General features: G+C 39.3%; 1 protein-coding gene across 4 annotated transcripts in view; it reads right to left on the bottom strand.

Annotated features, from left to right (window-relative positions):
- SNTG1 (syntrophin gamma 1) overlaps positions 1-24,022 on the bottom strand; it is a 342,205-nt gene extending 318,183 nt beyond the window's left edge. For 3 of the 4 annotated variants that reach the window (XM_027638780.1, XM_027638782.1, XM_027638783.1), the window contains exon 1: positions 23,609-24,022. The gene's annotated coding sequence lies outside the window, so the exon portion shown is untranslated. The remainder of the gene's footprint in view (positions 1-23,608) is intronic. The other variant, XM_027638781.1, reaches the window with a different exon arrangement.
- Between the last annotated feature and the right edge of the window lie 200 nt (positions 24,023-24,222).

The raw sequence follows: 24,222 nt of genomic DNA, 5'->3' as shown, positions 1-24,222 counted from the left end.
AAGCTCTCTATTCAGCACAGATGCTGATGGTCAAATGCTTCCGAAAGATAAAACCTCCATTCTGTATTGACGGTCTGAACACTTTCAGACTCTTTTCAGTACTAGCCATGTAGTTCAAGACTCTGCAATTCAGCACATTACACAATAACCAGTGAAGAATGAGTTGGATATTGCCCCTACTATGGGAGAAACTCTTAAGGCCATACAGCAGGTGAAAATTGGCAAGGCAGCTAGGGTTGATGGAATTCCATCCGAAGTCTGGAAACATGGGGGCCTTGCACTCCATACCAAATTTCACAAGTTTGTGGTGCGCTGTTGGGAGCTCGGTGAACTACCATCAGACCTTTAGATGCAGTCATCATCACTTCGTATAAGAAGAAAGGAGATAAATCAGACTGTTCAAATTACCGTGGTATTACTTTGCTCTCCATTGCTGGCAAAATCCTGGCAAGAATCCTTTTGAACAGACTAATACCTGTTACAGCAGAAGGAATTCTACCTGAAAACCAATGTGGTTTCAGAGCCAACAGGAGTACTACAGACATGGTTCCGCAAGAGAAGTGTAGGGAACAGAACTAAGGTCTCTGTGTAACCTTTGTTGACCTCAGCAAGGCTTTCAATACTGTGAGAAGAAAAGGTCTATAGCAGATTTTGGAACATTTAGGATGTCCCCCCAAGTTCCTTAAAATGATCATCTTACTTCACGAGGATGAGTGTGGCCAAGTCGGATATGAAAATGTACTTTCTGAGCCCTTTCTAATAACCAATGGTGTGAAACAAGATTGCATTCTTGCACCAATTCTATTCACAGTGTGGTGGTTTGAAACTCCCAAGAATCTAATTTTTAAGTTCAAGCCCCCCTCCCACAGTTTTCCCCTGTGGGAGCGTTTAGTGATGGCATGGACTTGATATCTTTTTCACCCCATGTGGAGAATTTTCAGACAAAACACAACCATTCATTATTGGGGGAAAGGGAAAATATTTACAAAGGTTTATTTACACCCACATATATATTTATATTAAATTAAATTTCTCCTCTTCTTCTATAAAAGTCCAAGAAGAAAAGAGAAAAGTCTTTCTGTCACTCCTCAGGCCACAGTTCCTTCATTTCGGTTTTTTGTGGCACTGGTTAGTGTCCTTCATTTTCCTGAGGCAACAGATTTACGTATGGCAGTCAGGATTTTTGTTCTTACTTGTGGAAATTCCATCCCCGAGTTCGAGCCTTCGGGGGATTTCCTTGTGGATCTTCACTTCTCTTGGGTTAGAACACTGAAGGCAGCTTTCAGTTCAGTCTTACCAACGCTCTTTTGCTCTGTCTCAGCTCGACAACTTGATAGAAACAGCAACAGCAGCAGCAGAGGGCATGGCCACCTCCTCCGCATTCCGTCCTGGATCAACTCTCAGGAGAAATCCAGGTTTTTCAGCTCCTTTCTCTCTCTCTCTCTCTAGCTGCTGCTGCATTTTGGGACTCCCTAAGGGTTTGGAAGTCCACCCCTCCTCTTCAAGGAGTCTCTGGGGTTTGGGAAAGTAATACAGTCTTACCCCAAACAAGCTCTGTTGAGTTTACCTCTGTTTTGTTGCCAGCTTTCCCTCCTCCAGGAACATCTCTGCGTCTTTCAGCTGGCTTCACGTTATCTCGTTGCTACTGGTTATCTTTTGGATTTTAGCCATCCCTGTCTCTGTTCAGGACTGCTCCGCTGCCGCTTTCAGTGTCTTCTGCTGTTGCTGACAGTAAGGAAACTTTTCCAGCTCTTGATTATGGGACCCAGTCCAGCTTTGACACTATACCAGGTCTCCCGTAACCTCGGCTGGGGTCTGGGGCCCTTGGCCCCCAGAGGGGCTCACTGGTCCCCTGCCTCCTTGTGGCTCAGATCATGGCTACCTACTTCTACACTATCTTCACTACCTTCTCTTCCGTTTCTGTGGGCATGTAATTTCCGTAGGACGCACGTGGACTATTGATTGGTCCAGTATTATCAGTGGGGCAAACCATTGCTACCTCAAAAAAAAGGTTTTTCAAACCACCACACAGAGTCTTCTTCAGTGTGATGCTCCAAAGGGTCACGGCAGACCTCGATGATGAAGATGGCATCTACATTCGATATTGTACTGATGGAAGCCTATTCAATCTAAGACGACTGAAGGCCCACATTAAGACCTTAAATCATCTTGTCCGGGAGCTGCTTCATGCTGATGATGACACCTTGTCACCCACAGAGAAGTAGCTCTGCAGTGTTTAACATTATGCTTCGCAAAGGCTGCTGAGTTCTTTGGGTTGGAAGTCAGCTTAAAGAAGACAGAAGTTTTCTATCAACCTGCACCTCAGGAAGTCTTCCATCATCCCCATATCACCTTTGGCAAATCAGAAGTCAAATCAGTCCAGCAGTATAATTACCTAGGTAGCCTCATCTCCTCAGATGGTAAGATTGACGGAGAGATAGACAACAGGTTAGCAAAGGCATATAGTGCTTTTGGAAAGCTTCATAAAAGAGTTTGGTGTAATAAATACTTGAAGAAAAGTACTAAGATCAGTGTTTACAAAGCCATTGTGCTGTCCACTCTTTTATATGGTTCCAAATCATGGGTCATCTACCGCCACCACCTGCGTCTCCTAGAACGCTTCCATCAACACTGTCTCCGTACAATCCTAAACATCCACTGGTCAGATTATGTGACTAATACGTCTGTTCTAGAACAAGCAGCAGTCACAAGTATTGAGGCCATGTTGCTGAGAACACAGCTGCGTTGGGCAGGACACGTCTCAAGGATGAAGGACCACCACCTCCCTGAGATCTTGCTTTATGGTGAACTTGCCACCGGCTGCTGCAAGAGAGGAGCCCTGAAGAGAAGATACAAGGACTCCCTGAAACAACATCTTAGCCTTGACCATATTGATCAACATAACTGGTTTACTCTGGCCTCCAATTGGGAGGTCTGGAGACACACCGTCTACAACGCTGTTGCTTCCTTTGAGAATGCACGGAGGATAACTCTCGAGGTGAAAAGGCAACACAGAAAGAATCATGTCTTGCCAATACCTCCTAAGGAGTCTCTACTGTGCCTTTTGAAATTGGATATGTCTATCTCGTATTGGTCTTTTTAGCCACCAGTGCACTTGGAGCAAATGTGGGTAGAGCCCTTCCCAAATCCTTGTTCGCTAAGCCTAGCCATGATGATGATGATGATCTTCTGCTACATCCAGGTAAGGTTCTAATTCCACTCAATGCTGGACTTTCAGAAGATTTTCCAGGATAAAGACATGAGCGTTACTTAACTTACACATTCACTCACTAGCTAACACAGGGAAAAGAATCTATTTTAACTTCTATTGATTAGTGGAAGTGATCTGTCATGGCCACCAGTACAGCATGACAGCACTCTGGAAGGCAGCAAATGATGCTCTTCTTAGCTAAGGCATAAACCAGCACTCCAAAACCAAAGCAGTTGAGAATAAGGGCCAACTTGACACCAAGGTTGCACTAGTTTAAAACTCTTTTAAGACTAATGTCAATTGGTGCACAGACAGTCTTGTGTAGACAAAAAGCAGCTTAGGAGTCATTCAGCATACTCCTCAACAGTATACTGCTGTATAACACAACAGAGAACTTTGCATCAGCTTAATGAATGCAATGTTAAACCACATATTTCAGCACATGTGAATTACATGCCAAATCAATTTCTGTTTTTTCCTTTTAACTCTAAAACCAAGGAATGCAGTGATTCCAAAAGCAAGCTCCTGATTTTGATGAAGTCAAACTATAGACTGAAAATCCAGTTTTAAAGTCTGATCTAAAAAAGAAGAAAGACAACAATTGCTATTGATGTGTATTATATGTAAAGACAGAGTAATGTAAAGGTAGTTGGGAGGATAACTTGCCTCTGTCACTCAGGAGAACGTGAATATCTATTTGCAACAGGGAAATAAATTATCTCAAAATATCTCTCAAAGAAATCACCACTTACACTTCTTATGTTACTTTGTGGAAACCAAAATAACTGTGAAAATGTTCAAAGCAACTGATAAAAGACTCACAATATCTTTAAAATGGGCTCTAGGGAGTTCTGATTGAGACATTGAAGTATCAGGGACAAACATGAAACAGGTCACACTGCCTAGTCTTTGTAACAAACTGAGTTTCCTGACAGCTTCAATGGTAACCTCTCTCACCTACTCTGCACTCCAGTTCTTTTATGCTGCTTTCACAACTGAAGGTATCCTAACATTTTATCTGAGCCAATTCAACTTTTATTAAGTGGGATTCAGATCTCTTTTACAGAGGAAACATGTAAAAGGGGAGGGAACCCACTGATCCAATATCAAATCTGTCTCTTGGTTCATTTTTGTTCTTGGATACAAGATAAATATTTTGTGAAAGATCGTAAATTGTCAAGATCAATGTTTGGAAGAAGCCAGAGTCACCCTTTCATTGCAATTTCTCTGCTAATAAATTATTTAAATGAACAGAATGTCAAATAGTACATAAAAAGACATTAGACAATTTATCATCTCTGTTTTGCTTAGGTTGACAGGTGGTTTTGAAAGGACACCTTACAGTATAACCAGAAAATACAGAGAATAAGATAAGAGCACAAGAAAGGACTGTTAATTGTGAGTTAAGGCCAACATTATCTTACTGTACAAAGGGAGCACTTGCCTGTCACTGATTTATACTCAAATGCTATCACTTAAGCAGGCAATGGTGCATGTGAATGTATAATCAGGACTAAGTCCTTACATTCAGCCACCCTGGTGACGAAGGAAGCCAGGCAGACAGCAGTGAAGTTGAGACCAGCTACATGTGACACTTCCATGCTGCACTCAAGCTGGTTGGATGAGGAGGGTGGCATAGCCAGCGGAGCCACTGCCGGCATGAACAGCCCTGATGCCTACGGTGTCCTCAACATAGCTCCCACCAGATGGCTTTCCTCTCATTCTTAAGGTGTGGCCAGGAAGGCAGCAGGACAGTGACAGCACATGCTGCTCTCCTGGTATCGCTGCTCCTGCCGCCTGCAAACTCAGAGTAACACAACCACCACCACTACCTCCTCCACAGACCAGCCCCTACCTTAAATACTGCCTTTCTGGTGTCAGCTTTGCACCCCATTTCCCTTATGGCAGTTAACACCTGCTTTGACCCTTTGTGACTACATACATCATCAACATCAAATCAGTAAAAAAAAGTATTGCAATTAAGAGAACTGAATAAATAGGGCTCTTCTTGGGGACATATTGCAATAGAATGTAAAATAAATTTAAAAAATCAACTTTTAAAGCTCATAAGCACCTTATAAGCAGAGATTTAATGTTTATCAGAGCAGAAGATCTGTAGGAGAAGACCATCTGCTGGCAAGGAAGATTTCTTCCACAATGCGGTCTAATGTGTATTAAGGCCCATCCCTTCAAGTCTCACTTTTCATTAAGCAAAATGAAGTCCATCTCTGTGATTAAAAAAAAAAAGTGGAGAAAAAATTACAAAGGCTGCAGAAAATAAAAGAAGAATTTCCTGGATGTCAGCATTCTCTCAACATGCCAGAAAAACCCTTGCCAGCTTCCAAAAGATCACTAGAGGTTCACAACACAGGAGTATAAACAGGAACTATAATCAAGGGGCTCTGTGAAGGGTGGAAGCCCATCACAAATGAGCTCCTAGTGTGCACTTTTTTTTTTCACCCATACTCATAGTGCCCACTACACATAATTTTTTACTAGCTGACCAGTTCTCTTTTTCAGTCTGATAATGCTGAAAACAGCTGTTTAACATTCTTTGATGAGATGAAGTTCTTTAATGAGCTAGGTTGCTCACTATTTCACAGTTACATTTGTGAAAACACACCTGAAATTCTGCCATTCCACAATGTACCAAAGAATCTTTTTCAGTCATGATGATTTCCATGACTACAAACACCCAAGAAGAAAAAAAAAATTGAATGACGGCAGAGAGACAATGTTAAGTTACAAGAAATGAGTAAAAGAAGAAAAAGAAGTAAGTAAAAACTGTTACACCAGTAACACCAAAGAAAATTCAGGAGAAAAAATAGTAGGATACCTATGAGTGGGAAGATGGCAGGAGGCGAGACAAGCATAAACCGTTGACAGCATAAAAAATAAAGAGAAGTAAGAAGGTAATGAAAGTCTTCAAATTGTATATAAACAATCTGCTTGTAAAGATAGATAAGTATAGACAACTAGGTATTGTTGATAAACATACCACCTCAAGAGGAAAACTGCATGACTCAGAAAATGATGAAGCTTTAAGTATTACCTGAAGTAAAAATTAACCTTTTATTTTCTTTAACAAATGTGGTCACTTATAATGTAAGTACTCCAGAATATCTGTAACTATTCAGGTATAATTGTTTGTAAGATTCCAGTTCAGAAAGTAATGGTCAGGTGGAAGAACCTTTTCTGAGTTTTAGCACTAAGAGTGCATGTTTCGGTTTCAATATGGAAGCAAATTCAGCTCAATCATACTACTTATTCCAGTACTTAGGTGCTATTTTTTACTTAAGGCTTCATTCTTCAATTACAGAAGCTTACTCAACCTCATCAGTCATGAGATCTCTCAAGAATATGTTTTCTTAGTACCTACACAGAAACTGACAGCAGGGATAAAACAGACTGTGACTTCTTGAAAGGTTGGACCAGATGATCTTTTGAGGTTGCTCCTAACCTGGGCTGTTCCATGATTCTATGATGCTTTGCTCTTGGATATAATTCTGCTTGTTCTCAGTTTCTAATGGTCCATAGTGCAGAGCAGTGCATCTGGCATTATAGGCACAAAACACTGTGTGCAGCTGAGTGCAAGGTACTACTATAATAATGTGATATCCTAATGTCACTTAATAAAGGCACAGTTTTCTATATTAATTAACAGTCAGGAAGTCATAAGAGGAATCCTAGTAAATTCCTGCAGTTGAGAACAAAAATCAAACAGATGGTTTTGATCAACCTTAACCTGTTTTAGCACAGAGTTTTTAAAAATGACCAATGCCATCATCATTCAGCTTCATATTTGCATTTCAGGTTTTTCACACTGTAAGCCAGATTTCACAGAATAAATCTGTGTTTTCTAAAAAGATAATTACCCACACCAACCAATGAATATTCATTATAGTTAAAGACGGAACAATATACTTGATTTGTAATAATGTGTTTTGTTTTCTTTCCAAAGAAAATAATTTTCTAATAATTGCAAGGAAAAGGGAAAGGGTAAAATTGTTACTCCAGTTAATGCAGTGATAATTCAATTTAGTCTTAGCCATCGGCATAAATGTTAATATGTTCTATCCTCTTATTCATAAAGCTACCACTGAAAATTATATCACAGTGCATTATACATTCCTTGTAGCAATGCTCTTGGCTTCAGACCCAATGAACTCAGTTTATCTTTTTTAATTGAGTTCCAAATTTATTAGACATACCTCACTATTTGCATTTGTGATATAAACTTGTCTGACTTGTTTTCCAGCTCTAGAGTAGTTATTTGTTAACCTTTGATAAACAGAAGTTGCTTTAATATAGAATAACAGTTCTCCTTTGTTTGGTTGATGCCCCCAGAAAAAGTAATTTTTATTTTTCTATTTTTTTTCTAGTTGAATATAAAGGACGCTGAGTTACTAGAAGACAATGAAAAATGTAGTAAAGATAAATTATATAATCAATAAAACAGGTTACTCATGTGAAGACATCAGTCATGGCCAGTCTTCGCGAACGAAGATTTGGGAAAGGTCTTTACCCTTCGAGCCTGCGCAGCGGATTTTTTAGGTGAGACACAGTGTGCGCTGAACTGAGCCCACCCTTTAATCCTAAAGTTCATCTGCTGGGGCCGAGCAAGCTTGGACAGTGGCAGTGAGGTCCTCAGGACGTAGGTTTGTTTAGAGTGACCTTCTCTTAGATGGATGGCCTCACAGGGCTGACGAGCTCCATCTGCCTGGGGGAGTTTCCCTGACTGGGAATCGAACCCGGGCTGTGGTGGTGAGAGTGCTGCATCCTAATCACTAGACCACCAAGGGTCCTCTGTGAAGACATAAAAGGGATGTAAATCCACCACTGTGTTTTAGTACTGCACATGAAAAAAAGTCTTCCTGTTAAAAAGATATTTTTTAAATTATGTGGATGCGCTTACAAGATTTTTTTTCATACTGATCCTACTATTTGTTCAGAATTAGCCTTTCAGATCATCAGTCCTAGAACGTATGAAAACAGTGCACATGACCACATTCCTCACTTTTTTTGTTACAGATTTGCATTAAGTTCTTACACAGCACTCAAACAGCCAAGGTAAACTATGTATCTTTCAGCTTTCATTTTGGCTCTTTACTCCAACATGTAAGATATATTTGGGTAATTCTCTTCTTTTTGGAGTTTATGAAAAATCTCTGAAGCACATACCATACTGACATACAGGGGTTTACACTTCCAAAAATGCCTATGAACAAATGTTTTTCAGTATTCCCAAGTCCAATTCACATAAAGCTCGCAGTTTCCTGGGGATCTGTAGCATGCATGCACTAATACTTTGCCAGGAGAAAAATTTTACTAGAATTTATCACTGAAAATTTAGTCTTTTTATAGAAAATACACTCAGCTAGACAAAAATATTTTACACTTTTCATTTGAACAGAAACCAAGAGAAAGCATAAAGCCAGTTTACAAATTGTGCCAATTTTGCTAGCAATGAGATGTTTTTTCCCCTCAGTTCTAAGGGTAATTTGTTTAACAGAGTTTAAAAATGAAGGTGTGAATGCTACATTTAATTTTCAAGAGCACTGTATGGTTGTCGGAGGATCTGAATAAGTCTAGGAACAACTGCTTCCCAAAAATGTAGGAGCCATAAATAAACTTTATAATTTGTCTAAAGTTCCTTGGAGTGTTAGGTATCACAACACAAACAAACAAAAAACCACAAACAAAAGAAAAAAAAAGCAGTAAAAATTCAATAGTGGAAAAAAATTTCAATTCCAATCAGTAAGTAAAATTGTTACACTGTACAATCCTCCGTCACTGCCACAGGAAAAAAAGAGCACAAAATTACTTCCTTTTATGAGAGAAATGTTTACTATTCCTTCAAAGACTGGAAATCTGGCGTGGGAGAGAGACATATGTCAGAGGAAAATAAAAAGTTAAAATGGTAATAAATATTTAAATGCAAATAGGGGTTCTGGAAGTTTATCCCTGTGCATTTGAATCAGTTTCCAGGGCTCCCCTGTGCTTTTGGACATTTTGTTGGGCAGCTCTTGGTTCATAGCTTCTAAGCTCTAAATTGCTTTAATCTTTATGATTGAATAATGATGAACTGCAGAGCCCAAAATTATGTGGCAGAAGCCTTTCATCCATCCATCCATCCAGTTTCTTTGCAAAATGTCTACTCCCACTGATCACAGTTTCTCTTAGCCCATTTTTTGAACACTAAAGTAAATTTCACAGTCCCCCAGCCATAATTTAAAAAGTACTCAGACAAATTAATGGAAGCCTATGTCTCATATCCCCGTCTCTGTTAATGAACTGCCTTTCCCAGTTGTATCATAATTACCAATTTGGCCACAATAAGCTTTAACTAGGACTCACAATACATTTTTTATAAACACAAAACTGTACTCCATGAAATACAACACAGTAGGCAAAACATCCACAGAGTAACAGAAAACCAAAGAACATGTTGGCATAGTGATCATTATTTTTTTATTTTGACTGCTTAAGAAAATTAAGTTTGTGTTATTATGTTGCATGTATATGCCCACACAAGGGTGAATGGGTGAGAAATATTTGCATGTCTGACATCTCTGAAAGCCTTTAGGAGTCTGTAGTCTCTTGCCCATACTCAGTTGCAGCAAAATGGGTCATACAGGGAGCAGTACTGACAATAAAATTTTCTAAAAGTTTTATGCAAGCACATAGCCGGATAACAGTCTTCATTATTAATCCAACTGGCAATTAACACATCCCCCAGGGATGTGAGCTTTTATTCTTGATAGATAATCTACCACCTCAAAGTAAAAAAAAGACAAATGAAAACACTGCTTGCAGAATTACCAACTGCTGTGGAGGGATTGAGGTCCTACAGTGGTAGGCCCACAGAGCTATTTACATAAATGCAATACATGCAATACCACAGTGGATTTTCACTTTTAAAGAGAAAACATTTCACAATCCCCAATGCTATGCAACAATAACTTCTTATTAAGCCAAACACGGCCCTAACAGTGAGGCGGTCTGCATATCAACTACAGTTGTTGCCTTTAAGATAGCAAGGCAGATGTGGAAGAGAAAGGCAATGGCACTAGAAGTCTTTTCTAATGGACATCTATTGTATGCAAGGATAGTAAAACATAAGTTGTAAGTGGTTTAATGTCTCATATCACCAATTAATACACCTGCTTGCTGATTCATCTTACAGAATGAGTCACTGAAAAGGTGCTGTGGGACAGATGGGACTATGATGGGCAGTTCTCTCTCTTTTTTAAAGGGATAACCGTCTTAGACTCTTACTACTATGCTGTTTACACAGTAATTTTTATTATTTCTACATGCACAAGCCTCATACATTAGAGGCCTTGCCAAAACATGAGTATTTTTTTCTTGATGGTAAAGTCATTCTAGCCCATTTCTGGCTTCTTATCAAAGCATCTGATTTTCACTAACAACCATTCCATTTCTGTAATCTAGTATCATTCCCTTTATACTAGGGTATCTTCCCTCTTTCATTTAAATTACTTCTATATTTTAGTTTTATTTTAATTCTTTCTCTTAACAGGAAAAATGTGACATCATATCAAATCCATATCCAAATTTGACCATGGAATTATGGCAGTTTTGAAATTAAATACTAGTGTAGGAAAAGGAATTTTTCTTAAGTCAGAATTTGAGCAACATGGGTTACTTCCCATGTGTTCAGCTGGGTTTTTTAAATACAAATGAAATGCAATTTATTTTAGGAATTTACAGCTCTCTAATAATATCCCACATTTTCCTTTTACAGTGCTACAGTAGAAAAATAATACATTTATGTAGCAGTTGTGGCTCTATTCACAGACAGAATGCTTGCAGAGAGATTCTTTCAAGTGCTTATTACACTATGTGAATTCTAAGACTGTCAAATGTTCTTCCTTACAATTTATCAGTTAAGACAGAGACTGGAAAATGAGCAAGTATGACTTCATAACAAATTTAATTGATGTCAAGAATAGATGTAGGTAAATCCATTTTCAGTGTTCCTACAACAAATCAAATTCTTTCCCCAGTTTGTGTAATGTTCTTCCAAAACCTAACAGATCAGAGAAAGCAGCGACCAAGTTCACAGAAATTTTCTATGAGATCATGCAAAATATTCTGAGAAACCAAAAATGCATGTAAATCAATAGCTAGCACACTATATGCTTCCACTGTTTCTAACTACTGGAAATAAACCTTTATGTAAACATTCATTAATGAAATCTCAAGATACTCATCCATGTGACCACAAAGTATGAATTTAAGCTAAATGAGATAAATGAACCAAAAGAAGTTTGTGTGACTTGCTCAGGTCTATGTGGTGATCACAGAGTAAATCCAATTCAGAGCTCCAGTTCATGGTTGAGACCCTCTACGCTGTACACTTGACATCGACAAGCTGAAATAAGTAGCTTTAAATTAACAGTTTTGAAATTTTCTTAAATTTCAGAAACAAAAAATATAACACAGAGAAAAGTTTGGGGTAAAATACCACTACATTACAGATAAGACAATTTGAAAAAAGCCATAACAGACCAGTTTAATTATCAGTTATTCACACAGCTTCTGAGCAGCCTACAAACCGTACCCACTCACCTCTTTAGTTAAGACAGGTTGACCACTCCTTCCTTCCAGCAGTATGCTCGTTTGCTATGCTATGTTATTTTTGGACTGCAAACTCTGAGGAAGAGAGTATGTAGTATAAGAAATGACCGAGGTCTGTTTTCCAAGGGAGGAGGCAGGTCAGCTTTTCAGCCATCCAGCACTGCCCACTCACTGGACTGCTTGTTGCCGACACCAACATTTCACGAGCATGATAGTGACTCAGGCAAGAACCAGTGCACAACAGGATTCACATCTTTTTTTGGCTCTTCCTGCACTTTCCATCTTCACAATCGGGGTTCAAGAGTAAGACTTCTCCTCACTAATTCACTGCATTTTCTAATTCACTGTACCTTCAAACTGATATGCGTAATTTCTTTTGATCAAGCTGTTTGTTCTGAAGTCCTTTTCCTGTACTTTGAAACTAAACTCTTGACACTTCAAATTTTGCCGAACAAATGAAAACTGGTCAAAGTCCAAGGAACCTAACCTATCACTGCTACAACTGCTGTCCAACGATGAAGACTCCTCCATAAACAAAACACGGATGTTTCATCAAGCTGAAAGTAAATTTCCATGTATTCTGCCCTTGTCTGCTGTGTACTGCCTAGAGGCAGTTATCTAAAAACGTTCACATCAAGCACCTGCAAATTCACTGAAGAAATGTATAGTAAATAGCCTAAAATTAAATAGTCAAGTGTAGTTACTGAAACAAGAAATACTGTTTTCATGCCCTGTGCCAGGATACCTTCATACACAACAGTAGATTCTATTATTGGTTAACAGCATGTAAATGGGAAAAAGAGGCAAAATTTCAGTTACTCAAAAAATTAGGCATTAAGATCTCTCTGAGTTATATAAAGCTATTCATACGAATAGCTTTCAAAATGAAACTATTCAAAATGAACCATTGAAAAAACCCTCTCATTTATCAGTTCCAGATGGAAACCATCTGCAAGCATCCTAGTAGAAGATGACAACTGAATGTTATAAAGGCAGATTTTCAAGTAGAGCATTTTTACTTTTGTATGGGACAGAAAAACATGTATTATGGAAATTTCAGGCAATTCAGACAGTGGTGGGCCGGAGGAAAGAACAAAAGCCTCAGTAAGTTGCTAAATACAGCACCTAATACTAGGCTTTACTGAACAAAACGCTTGAAAACAAAAGAGAGCTTCAGCTTGATGTGAGGAAGGAGGAAGTAGCAGAGGCATTTAAAGAGAAGATTTAACGGGCCAGGTAGATGATCCTCACTTGTAATTCTGAATAGATTTGGGAAGGGTACTCAGACTGAGAAAGATTAACTGAAAGAGGGTCAATCCCTGTACAAGTACTGGCCACTGTTTACTTTACGGAGATGTAATAGAAGCCACAAGAACATCCATCCATGTAATGTGGCTGTTCTCATGATCAAAGATGGTTTTATTACAAATTTCAAAAATTCTAGGGCTATCCAGGCTGACAAGTACTTAGTATATCATATTTCACACACATATGTAGACATTTATCTATTACAAACTCACGTATACACACATATATGTATGAAGCACACTGTTAAGTCATAAGCCTGTAAAGGATAAAGCAGAAATACTGTGGGGGGAAATCCTAAGTGTGAAGCTCTAACGAGGGATGATCCTCAAAAATGTCAAAATGAGCTGCTCTCAAATTACCAATTTTGTTATCCCTTCAGGGAAAAACTGGGTGAAAAGCAAAAATCAAGCCTCATGGAAATTTAAGAGAAATATATTGTCTGTATATATGTATCAGTAATCAGAAACAGAAACAACTGTTATGCCTGAAGTTTTACAGTTGAGTTGATAACAGTCTTTGTAACCCAAGTCACTTTTATCATGATGACACCTTTACCTCAAAAAGGTGCCATCTGTAGTCACGGCTGTACATATGAACAACAAAGAAATGCTCTCTACTTACCACTTCTTCTTTGAATCATACACTTTTATATCATTGTATCACGACATTATAGGATTATTATGATGAAGATCTCACAGACTTCTAGGAAGTAAGTCTCAGAACTATGAATCTTATAAATAACCATGACTAAACACATACTCTCCTGTAAGCTACGACCCAAGAAGATGGTCAGAAGGAACCTAGTTCACGGCCTTCCTGGTGCTGACTGATCGCAAACATAGGAGCTACTGGCATGATGAGCCAGAACATGCAAAATGGGAGATAGGAAGAGACATCATGTCAGTAACGGTTGTGAGAAGAAATGAGAAGAAATGCCCAAGATTTTTGGGACAAAACACCCAGCCCAACAGTCAGTTTTGCTACAAACAACAACCTGCGGCATGTTCACCGACTTGTAGCAGAAATATTATGCCCAAGCTTTTAACAGGAGCACTCCAGCAAGGCCCCAGATACCAGGTAGCTACTCAGACAGAAGGGACAATCATATAAGTAATTTCACACTTCAGGAGCTGCCTTGAGTATTTCAGTAAATCAAAAGCTTCCTAGCCTGATGAAAACTGATAGTGAGGTAGAAGAACATCGTCTCCATGGTTGAGGAAGTAGTTGAGTCAATCACACATCATGCCTGCCATGCTATTACAAAACACCTGCACTCTTGTTCCAAGCAACTGCATACAGGCTGCTATGGAAATCAGCAGTACAACTGCCATGAGGATTATCCCAAGAACCGTTTCTCTATACGGAGAACAACACACAGTGTCTCCTTTCCAGCAGCTACAGGACTGAAAAGCCTTCTAATTATGAGCAGCAGCATCCTTCACTTTAGATACCTGCTGCATGCAAAATACCATGTTATTTTTATAAATTACTTCATAGATTTTTATTTCCCATTATTTTAGAGTTTTAAACATCATTCTGAAGATTTGATTCACAGACTCGAGAGGAACCCTCATCCTAAATTGAAGGCTGCACAGATAGATGTTATTGGTACATACAATTATTCCCAATCTACAGCATCTTGTATGTGCACTCACTATGCTGAATTCGTCGGCATAGTCAAAAACAAAAAAAGTCAAACACTGCTTCTAATCTTCATCCAAAATGGGCCCCAGTAATGTGAAAATAATTGGGTTGTATAAGAGACCTTAATTTCGATGACTAGCATTACACTGTAGTACTTAAAAGAGTGCTTTCATGTTGTTTATCATAATTTCTAAATACAAGAGTGTATTTCAGATGGATGGTGTTAAGAAAATCTTTCAAATAAAAGATGGTATTTATGTAATGAGAGCTTTTTAAGCTAACAAAAAGCTTTGACAAACAGACAGATAGGTATTGACCACAGGTTTTGAACACATAGAACAGTCTATACACTCATAAATACACATTACTACTACAGATGTGTAGTTTTTAAAGATAAAGGACTAACTTTCCCTGCAGTAGCATCTCCAGCTATTTACATGCCACAAACCTGCAGAAAGTGACATTTAGCTGTAATTGCAAAACTTCAAAGTACTTCATCATTTTTGTGAGCTTTTGTGCAGAGGTTTTTCCAGTACTTTAAATGCCTGCAGAGAGAGATCTTATATGTAGGAAGATCTAAGATACTTCTTGCCATCCAAAAAAGACAAATCTGCTGCCGTAAAATGAGGAATACAAGTTAAACTTCTGTATTGCTTTCTAACTGAGGCAATATTGACACTTGATCCATGAAAGCAGCCTCCTTCTCATCCACTTTCTCTGAAGCAGAATTGGTATTTAGAAAGCTCACAATCTTAATTTTACACTTTTACAATTGCCTCTAAAGCTGTTTTCAGCTGTTTGTTATAGACAATTTTCCTACGGAAATTAGAATTGTGAAATGAGGGTCGTAACTCCACTTAGTCATCAGAGACTTTTGAACAATATAGAGTCTATTATAAAAACAGATATGTGTAGGAAGCCAAATTTATCACAGAATTAATCTTGAGACAGAGATACATGTATGTACATGTATTGGAGGGTAAAAAGAAAGAGAAGTCCTGATGATACCACTTTTTTGTCTCTCTTAACATGAGACAACATGAGGACTTCACTAATTTTCATGTTGCTTCTTATGCACTTAGAGACCAATCTCAGAAATCCGAAGAACCAAAGCATCTCAAGTACATCCACAAATGGACCTGCAGAAGGGAGTGGTCCATCTAAGGATGTACCTGAATTCTTGCACATGAGTTCCTGCTTTAAATATGGGGAATTCGTGTGACTTTTGGAGAACGATGACACAGATACAGCCTTACCCAGACATTTCTCATATGGAAACAGAACATGTTTCTGGTAGAATATGAGCAGCAGATCTGTATTTCAAGGATGCAATTCTGAAGATTTCTGAACAATTGCAGTCTTGGAAACACCACTTTCCCCTCAAGAACATGGACAGCAGCTCTCTCATCAAACATCTTGCTTCTGTCCTTCTTACAGTTCTCTCTCTTCTTTGTCTAGAAATGCAACTATTCACCTTTTCTTCTTTTCAAGGGTCATACATATCCTCTCTTTTCCAAGGTCATACATATCCTCTCTCTATCACAGCATAAAGAATGAAAAAGCAAGCCCACTATATTTTACTGCCTTCTTTCACACAGTCTGTCTAGATGTTTATGACCTCAGCTCCTGGTGATCTCAGGCTCAGACTTCTGTAGCTGTCAAAGAACTGTATAGAAGGCATATGGTTGTATACACATAGTGGTTGTTACTACCATGCAGTAACTAGCAAAAAAAGTGTCATGTCATTTTATGTTCTTGAGAGTAAAAGAAGATGTTGGATAATGCTTTTGTAATTTTCCAAAAGGAAACTTACTACAAAAAATCTTTACTTTTCATTTTCCACATTTTTTTCCCCACGAAAAATGTCTTTCCTGTAGTTAGACAACTACTGTAGAGTTAACTATAAAAGCAAAAATCAAGTCTCATTTCAAAGAGAAAAAATCATGGACTCAATCTCATAAATACAGACTATATAATAAATTATATATTAGTCTCAATAAAGAGTTGTATATAGACACACAGAAACACAGCACAAAAAACTACAGAATCTCACACTTGAGAAAGCGATCAATTGGATGCAAGATGAATTACATGAGGAGAATAATTAATGCTTGAGATTAACCTTGAGATTTTCATTTCAGAAAGAAGTATTGTAACATCATGAAGAGGTTAAAAAAGGCAGTAAGTCGTACATGTGCAGGAGCATAGTGACAAATAGCAATATCAAATCACTGTTAACAATAGAATTTGTCCATTAATCCGAGTATACAATGAATACTTTCTAGTCCTTCTACCAAAAAACAGAAGGTTTAGGGTTTTTCTAAACTAACAAGAAAACTTCACAAACGTTGAACACAGAGAATAATACAACAAATAGAATATAATTCCTGATCAGTAAGATCAGCCCTCTCTTTGGAGGTTAAATAGGTTATTTAATGTAGTGAAAAGGAAAGCTGATGCATAAAACAGATTAATAAACTGAAACTTAAGCAATTTTAATTAAGACATCCCAAGAAAACAGCCCAAGCAACCTCACAAATACATAAGACAATAAGTGGTGAAAAGAAGCATATGATGAACTATCACCACAGTTGCTTAAGAATTAACTAGCTGAAAGACTAATGACATGGTGTAGAAAGAAATTATCTACTTGTGCATTCAATTATCCAGGAAGGTCCTTCCTTAACTCAGTGAGCTAAAATAAGGCAAGAGGTGATCATCATCAGATGCTATCATGATTTCTATACACTTTGTCTGGAAATGTCTGTAGCATAGTTACAGTATGCTTCCCTCAATAAAATTCCTTCATGAATGTCGCTGTATTTGACAGAGAAGTTGCTTCAGCTGAAAAAGCAACAGAGTAGCTATTTTCGCACTTCCATTAATGGAGTTGCTTAGTTTGGAGACAGGGAGCCCTGCCACTAACTTCACCCCTGGCAATGCCCAGTCATGCCCTGTTCATAACATGTTAACCCCTCTGATTCTTGTAACACCAGTTTGCTTTTATATCGATTCCTCTGGTTGATTTTCAAAAGACTACTTTTGCATTTCACCACTTTTACATTTTACATTTTACCTCTGCATTCCATATTCACGTAGTTGTTTCATAAAAAAAGTAAAACACATAACTCACGGAATGAGAATGAAGGCACTCCAAATGTTAAAATCCACAGAGACACAGGTCTGACGCTGATTTTTACTCAAGATCTGTCTTCAGTTAGGAACTCTACCCATGCATCAGCGTGTTTTGTTACACAACAACCACTCTGCATGGACCAAACCCTTATACTGCCACATAAATGTTTGCCATTTAATAACCAATTAAAACAGTTGTGAGAAGAACTGTTTGTGAATTCTGCTGCATTCAGCAACATACAGCTGTGATACCAACTGGTAATGGATACAGGCAGACAGCTGTGTGTGATGAAACCTAGAACTGCAAGACAACTGTAGAGCTGATGATTTTCTCCTCGGTTTTCACTTGAAAAAAATCTGATTAGCATAGATTAGTTCTGAAAGGCTGTTTATAATATATATAAAATGAAGGAAAGAGAGTAAAGAGTTCCCTTACAAACAAAATTCTAATGGCTTTACTTTAGGGGTCAAAAGCAAGCCAAAGAAAATCAATGTCCATTTGTGTTGCTGAAGCTGAAACATACAGTTCATTATTCACAACTGTTAAAAGAGTCAATCAAAACATCTTGCCATACAGAGAAACTAGAAAAAGCCACCTTACATAATTTTGAATGAAGATATATTTAGAAACAGCAAAGCATCTCAGAAACAATTCTGTAATTAAGAATCAGTGCTTTATAGTAAGGCAAATATTAACAGCTATATTATGTATTTGAAAAGATATTAAAATATTTCCAAGATCTTAGTATTATACTTGTTGAATTCAGAGCCATTTTTAAACTAAATTCAATAAAAATGGCCAGAAAGAATACCTAGAAAGAATCAGAGGGTACGATAACTATCACTCATGAGATGAAATTCTTTAATTTTTTACAGAAAGGGGAAGAAAAATGAATGTCAAAAACAGTGCTCCTATTCTTACTTCTTTATGTATATATTTATAGAATACATATATATATTCTTAGCTGTATATTTTAAAATAAATTTAATACAAGTGGAGGGGGAAAAAGCATGTGCTTTGTTTTATTCAAAAAGCATTTGCTCACACTTAAATCTAATTCTATTTGAATAATTTGATCAAAAGTAATATAAAATTACTTAAGGAGTAATTTCTAACGTCTCCAACACAAAACCCAATACTCTGTCTACTATTTGAAAAAAACACATTGAGAATGAACAAAAAGTAAAATAAAGCCAAACTTCAGAAGAATATGATGAATAAACTTCTCCTCTGATAATGTTATCTCAGAAGCTCCAAGCAATGAACATTTCAGAAGTGCTTGATGTCATAAGCTTTAAAAGCATATCTTTGAACCAAAATCTCACCTGACCAAGGAAGAAACACTGAAATCTAACAGCAAGTGACAAATACTTCATAGGTAAAAACAGAGAATTCAACACTCTTGAGAAGAGCTCCAGATGATAATGACCTGCAGAATAATCAACTGAGCCAACAATCAACTGCACTCATGGCATCTCTGAAGTTATGAGTTTTTTCACAGACTCAATATCCATGCCAGTACTAAAGCAGTAAAACATCAGTGCCTTTACCTCAACCACATCTCCCACAGGAGTTTCAGTGGCTGTTGAAAAGTACCCTGTGAGCACCAGTGTGGGACTTTTGCTCTGCTCCAGGTCTTACTCCACATCTGGAACATCTACTTCCATCCTCAGGGCAAGACTCTGTTCAGGTGCACTTGGCTTTTGGCATGGGGGACCTCCTGCGTTTCACAGTGGAATGTACAGCAGAGACTTCCATTAATCATCCATGCCTTATCTCTGAAGTACCTGAGTGGCACAGCAGACTGTGTCCAGCAGTATCATTTATCCATGTTTTGGCCTCACATGCAAAACCCCAATCCCATTTTTTAGAATATTTATACATATGTAAGTCAAAACTACTGCTACACTCGCATTAGTATCACAGTGAAGAACTTCCATGGTTTTTTCCAACATTACCCAAAGTAAACTGGAGAATTAATAAAATTAATCTTATCCCAAACACTCTTCTTGATTAGTTTCCCTCTATTCATTACTTTAATAAATCGAAGAGAACAAGTCCCCAGGAAACAACACAGCCCTTGGCTACTGCAAAACCAGACTCATCACACAACAGAGCATTTCACCTCTTTTGGCCAATTCAAGTTTATTATTGAAGATAAATCTCATAGTTTCAAATGGCAATGACAGCCACATCTTAAGTGTGCAGTGGAAAAAAGCCTTGTTTGCATATCACGTAGCTCCTCTTCTTCATAAGGAGTAGACATATCACCAACTAAATCAATCTCTCAAGATGGATAATAATTTCTCCCTCGGATAATTAAATATATGTGTGAATTTCACTGGCTGTGTCTCCACTTCATTCCCTGATGTTGATTATAGCTGGATCTTGAGGCATGATCTGTTTTGGTTTTGTTTTTTAATGTATGCTTTCTCAGAAAATCTGCAACAGGAATGCAGAAAATATAGGTAGGCCGCAACGACAGTAAGGCTTTGTGACTTTTCCAGTGACAGTAAGCAAACTCAGGGAAAATACAGAAGTTCATCTGTGTAATTATGCTGAGACAGTGTCACAGCATACTGCCAAAGATACAAGTTGATGTAGCAGACTCTTATTGGGATTCAACCCAACCACATTCAACCCTCTCCCCGGGAAACCTAAACTGAAAGCACAGTCATGAGAAGGGCCAAGAAACATGACACATTAAATCCATTTGATGTTTCTTATCATTCACTACAACTCCTTATCTTTTTAACAATTCATGCAAGCAGACCTGGCAATGACTACTGGTAAGAGCTCAGGCACGAGGACCAGTGCTAAAATACAAGCATTATCTGAGCACTTCAGAGGGAAGAACTGAGAGCAGACTACAGCTCTTGTTTGTCTCAATATTCAATCTAAAATGAATAAATAGAAATAACACACTCAACTGGGTTGGGTTGACTAGAAAAATCCTGCTTAACTCTTGGTGTGTTTAATTTTGCTTACAAGTCTTTCAGTCAGTTCATGAACGCTATGCCCAAAAAGCCAAAAAACATATTTGAGTAAACACGAAAAAAATTAGGAATTAAACACAATTTCTGAGCTTGCCCTGATATTTCTGAATCAAGTCAGCATCTTCTCTAATTATGGAGATTTCCATAGTATTAAACCAAAAATGCATACTATAAAATTGAATATACTGTACTTTGGAAATCTCAGATTCAAAAGATACAAGTCAAGTGGGATACAGAACATTAAAGAGGATACTAAAATAACCTTACAGTAAACCCTATGACAGTCACTCCTGAATTTTTAAAATTAAGAACTACACACATTGTAAAATAAAGTATAACTATGCAGGAACGTTTTCTGACAAGTATCAAGCAAAAGATAAAGAAAACATGTGAAGATAAAGGGTTCTGATTAAAAACCTAGAAGTGAATGTTCTAAACTGTATCTTTAAAGACCTCAAGTCTTACCTTTCTCTTTTTCAAGTTTCTAACAGAAAAAGAAGCATTCACTTTTTTTCTAACAGACTATGCTAAAACTCGGTTCTTCAGCCACATAAGAGTGAAAATCTGACTGTAAGTGAAAGTCTAGAGCACCATGTTCTTTAATTCAGTGATGGAGACCTTCACTAGATTATCTCATAGCTATAGGACAAGACACTGCAAAAGCCAAATGATACATCATTAAGTTATGCCTTCTTCCTCTCCAGGCAAAGAGTGAGAACAGCATTAGATTAGTTTGAAGGACTAAAAAGAAAAAGAGGAAGAGGGCTCTGCAACATGAATCAGAAGTGACAAAGTTAATACAATTTTTAAACTCTTTTTATTTATATAATCAGACATAAGCATTTACTTATGTTAATTGTGGAACCTCTAATGTAATACAGAGCCCAAATGAATTCCACATCACTCCATGCTTCAGTGTTTCATGACCTCCCTTGCACATGCCTAGTGAAAGTCTGCCACTCTGCAACAGACGAAGGAATTACTACAATAAAACCATAGGCAGACCTTGCTACAAACTATATTTTTTGATAGGAGACAGAATAAGCTGAGTGTTTTAAGTAACAGATAGGTTTGCATCCCACTGTCTAGCAACAGTTATTCTATTTGTGTTCCACAGCATCTTCAGAGAGTCAGAAATATGAACCACAGGAACACTATCCGTAAACTGCACTGAAACAAATGACATTCCCCTCAGCCAATTTACCCTCAATAATCTCCATCAACCATTACAGGAAATGTTTACTTTATCATTCAGCTATAAACTTGAGTTAGTTACATGTTCACCGTAAGGACATTCCAACATTTTTTAATCATATCATGTCAATACTGTATCTATTAAAAAAAAGTGTATTTCAGTGCCTAAAAAGATCTCTTGCTGCTGATAAATCAAAGTGCATTAACCTGGGAAGCCTTAATACTGCCACACACACCCACACACTCTTTTTGCTTCAGATCTCACTGATTAGAAAATGAAATATCCAAAACTCAACAGACGTTTCATGCACACTGGCATTTTCTGCAGGACACGTTTCCAACACTGCAACTTATACTTTCATCACCATTAGCAAGTTATTTCCTACACACATACCATGCCCCTGCTGAAACTACCGCAGTCGGTGGAACTGAGCTCCTAGTGAAACATCAGACCTTAGCTATAAATCTGTGTAAATGCTTTTATTCTGTGCTGCTTTCATGTTAGAACGCAACATGCATCAAGGTTACTGTAATAGATTGCAGTTTTCAGGCTCATAGAGGTGACATGGAGGAAATCAATATGAGCAAACTTAATTAAACACTGTCTAAAGTTCTGCCTTCTCTCAAACCTGCCCAGAATTCACATCTCTATTCCCTGCATTTCAGAGACAGGTGTTTCATAGATATGGGAAAGCAGGCAGCTTAGCTTATGTTATCACTGCTGAAAAGTGAACAGAACTCATTCTTTACAGTGTGACAGGTCTACTCTGAGCTCTCTGAGTTTTTAGCTGGAGATTACAGCCCCATGGGCCTCCTCCTTTGAAGTGGAGTTCCTGTGAGAGCAGAATTAGTCCCCTGCCTGCAACCTGTCCTCCATACATTGAAATAAATTACAGTCAACTTTTTTTTCATGGCTATGTCAAGTATAGCAATAAATATCCACAGGCTAAAAGTAAGAAAACAAACAAGGTTGGACAAACCATAACCTCACAGCAAGAGCATCTCAAAGGAAATCACTAGGCAGGGCACCAAAAAGTTAAAGGCAAACAAATCAAAACTCTGGGTTCACTGTCTGAATTCATAAGTGAGTATGAAAGGCTGACATGCATTCTGCCTCTTTCCCACAAGAAGCACTGATAGAAAGCAATTAAGGGACTCCTACATTTTAGTTACAGCTCAGCACAAAGGAGAAGGAATTTTATATTAACGCCTGTAAGGAGGCATCACCTCTTAGAGTTGCAGAAGTGGGAAGCGCTGGGACATGGAGCTTCCTGCCCGGCTGTGCGCCGGAGCACCGCATCAGCGGGATGCTCGCGGCGGACTCCGGCGGAGTTGGAGCGGGGCTTCCCTGCAATCCCGGCCACCAGCCTCCCGCACCTTAGCCCCCGAGAACTGCCGCTGGCGCCGCCGACCATCGTGCCTCCAAACCAGGAGTGTGCGACCAGCGGCTGCAAAAAAAAAGTCACTCGAGACGAAGAGAAGGCAGCGAAAAGGCAACAGAAAAGGAGCGCTTACTTGCCTATACAGCACAGCCGGACGACCTCCTCGCAGCTGGTGAAACGCTGTGCCGCTCGCCCTCCTCCCACCGCTCCGCGCTAGTTCCAAAATAATTCCACCGGGCGCCGGCACATCCCCGGGCTCAGCCGAGGAGCGCAGGGAGCCCGGCCGCCTCGCCCCCCCGCCCGGTGCCCATGCTGCCAGCCACAGCCCCGGCAACTCGCGATCCTTCCCGCCGGCGCTACCTCGGGGCGGGCCGCCGGCTAACACGGCATCGCACCCCAGCCGCAGCCGCGGGCTCGAACTCCGCCGCCGTGCCGAGGGGGAAGCGTGGGGGTCCCCGCGCCCTTCCCGGAGACGAAGCGGGGGCGCCGGGCGGGGGAGTGCGGGGAGGCAGCGCCGCCCCTCCGCGGCGGCGAGCGGCCAGGCGAGGCGCGGCGAGGCGAGGGGAGGCGAGGCGGCGCCGCCGCCAGCGCGGCCGCAGCCAGGCGCGGCGATGCGGCCCCGCCCGGGACCCCCGCCCGCCCCCTCCGCTCCCGGGGAGCTCCGTAACGCCGCCCCGCTGCCGGCGCCACCAGATCCGGTGACGCGCAGCCCTCCCCCGGGCGGGCCCCCGCGCCGGAGAGGGGCGA

The sequence above is a fragment of the Corapipo altera genome, unplaced genomic scaffold, assembly GCF_003945725.1.
Source record: "Corapipo altera isolate COAL_440 unplaced genomic scaffold, ASM394572v1 49, whole genome shotgun sequence".
Taxonomy (NCBI): domain Eukaryota; kingdom Metazoa; phylum Chordata; class Aves; order Passeriformes; family Pipridae; genus Corapipo; species Corapipo altera.
This window is presented reverse-complemented; position numbering and strand designations above follow the sequence as displayed.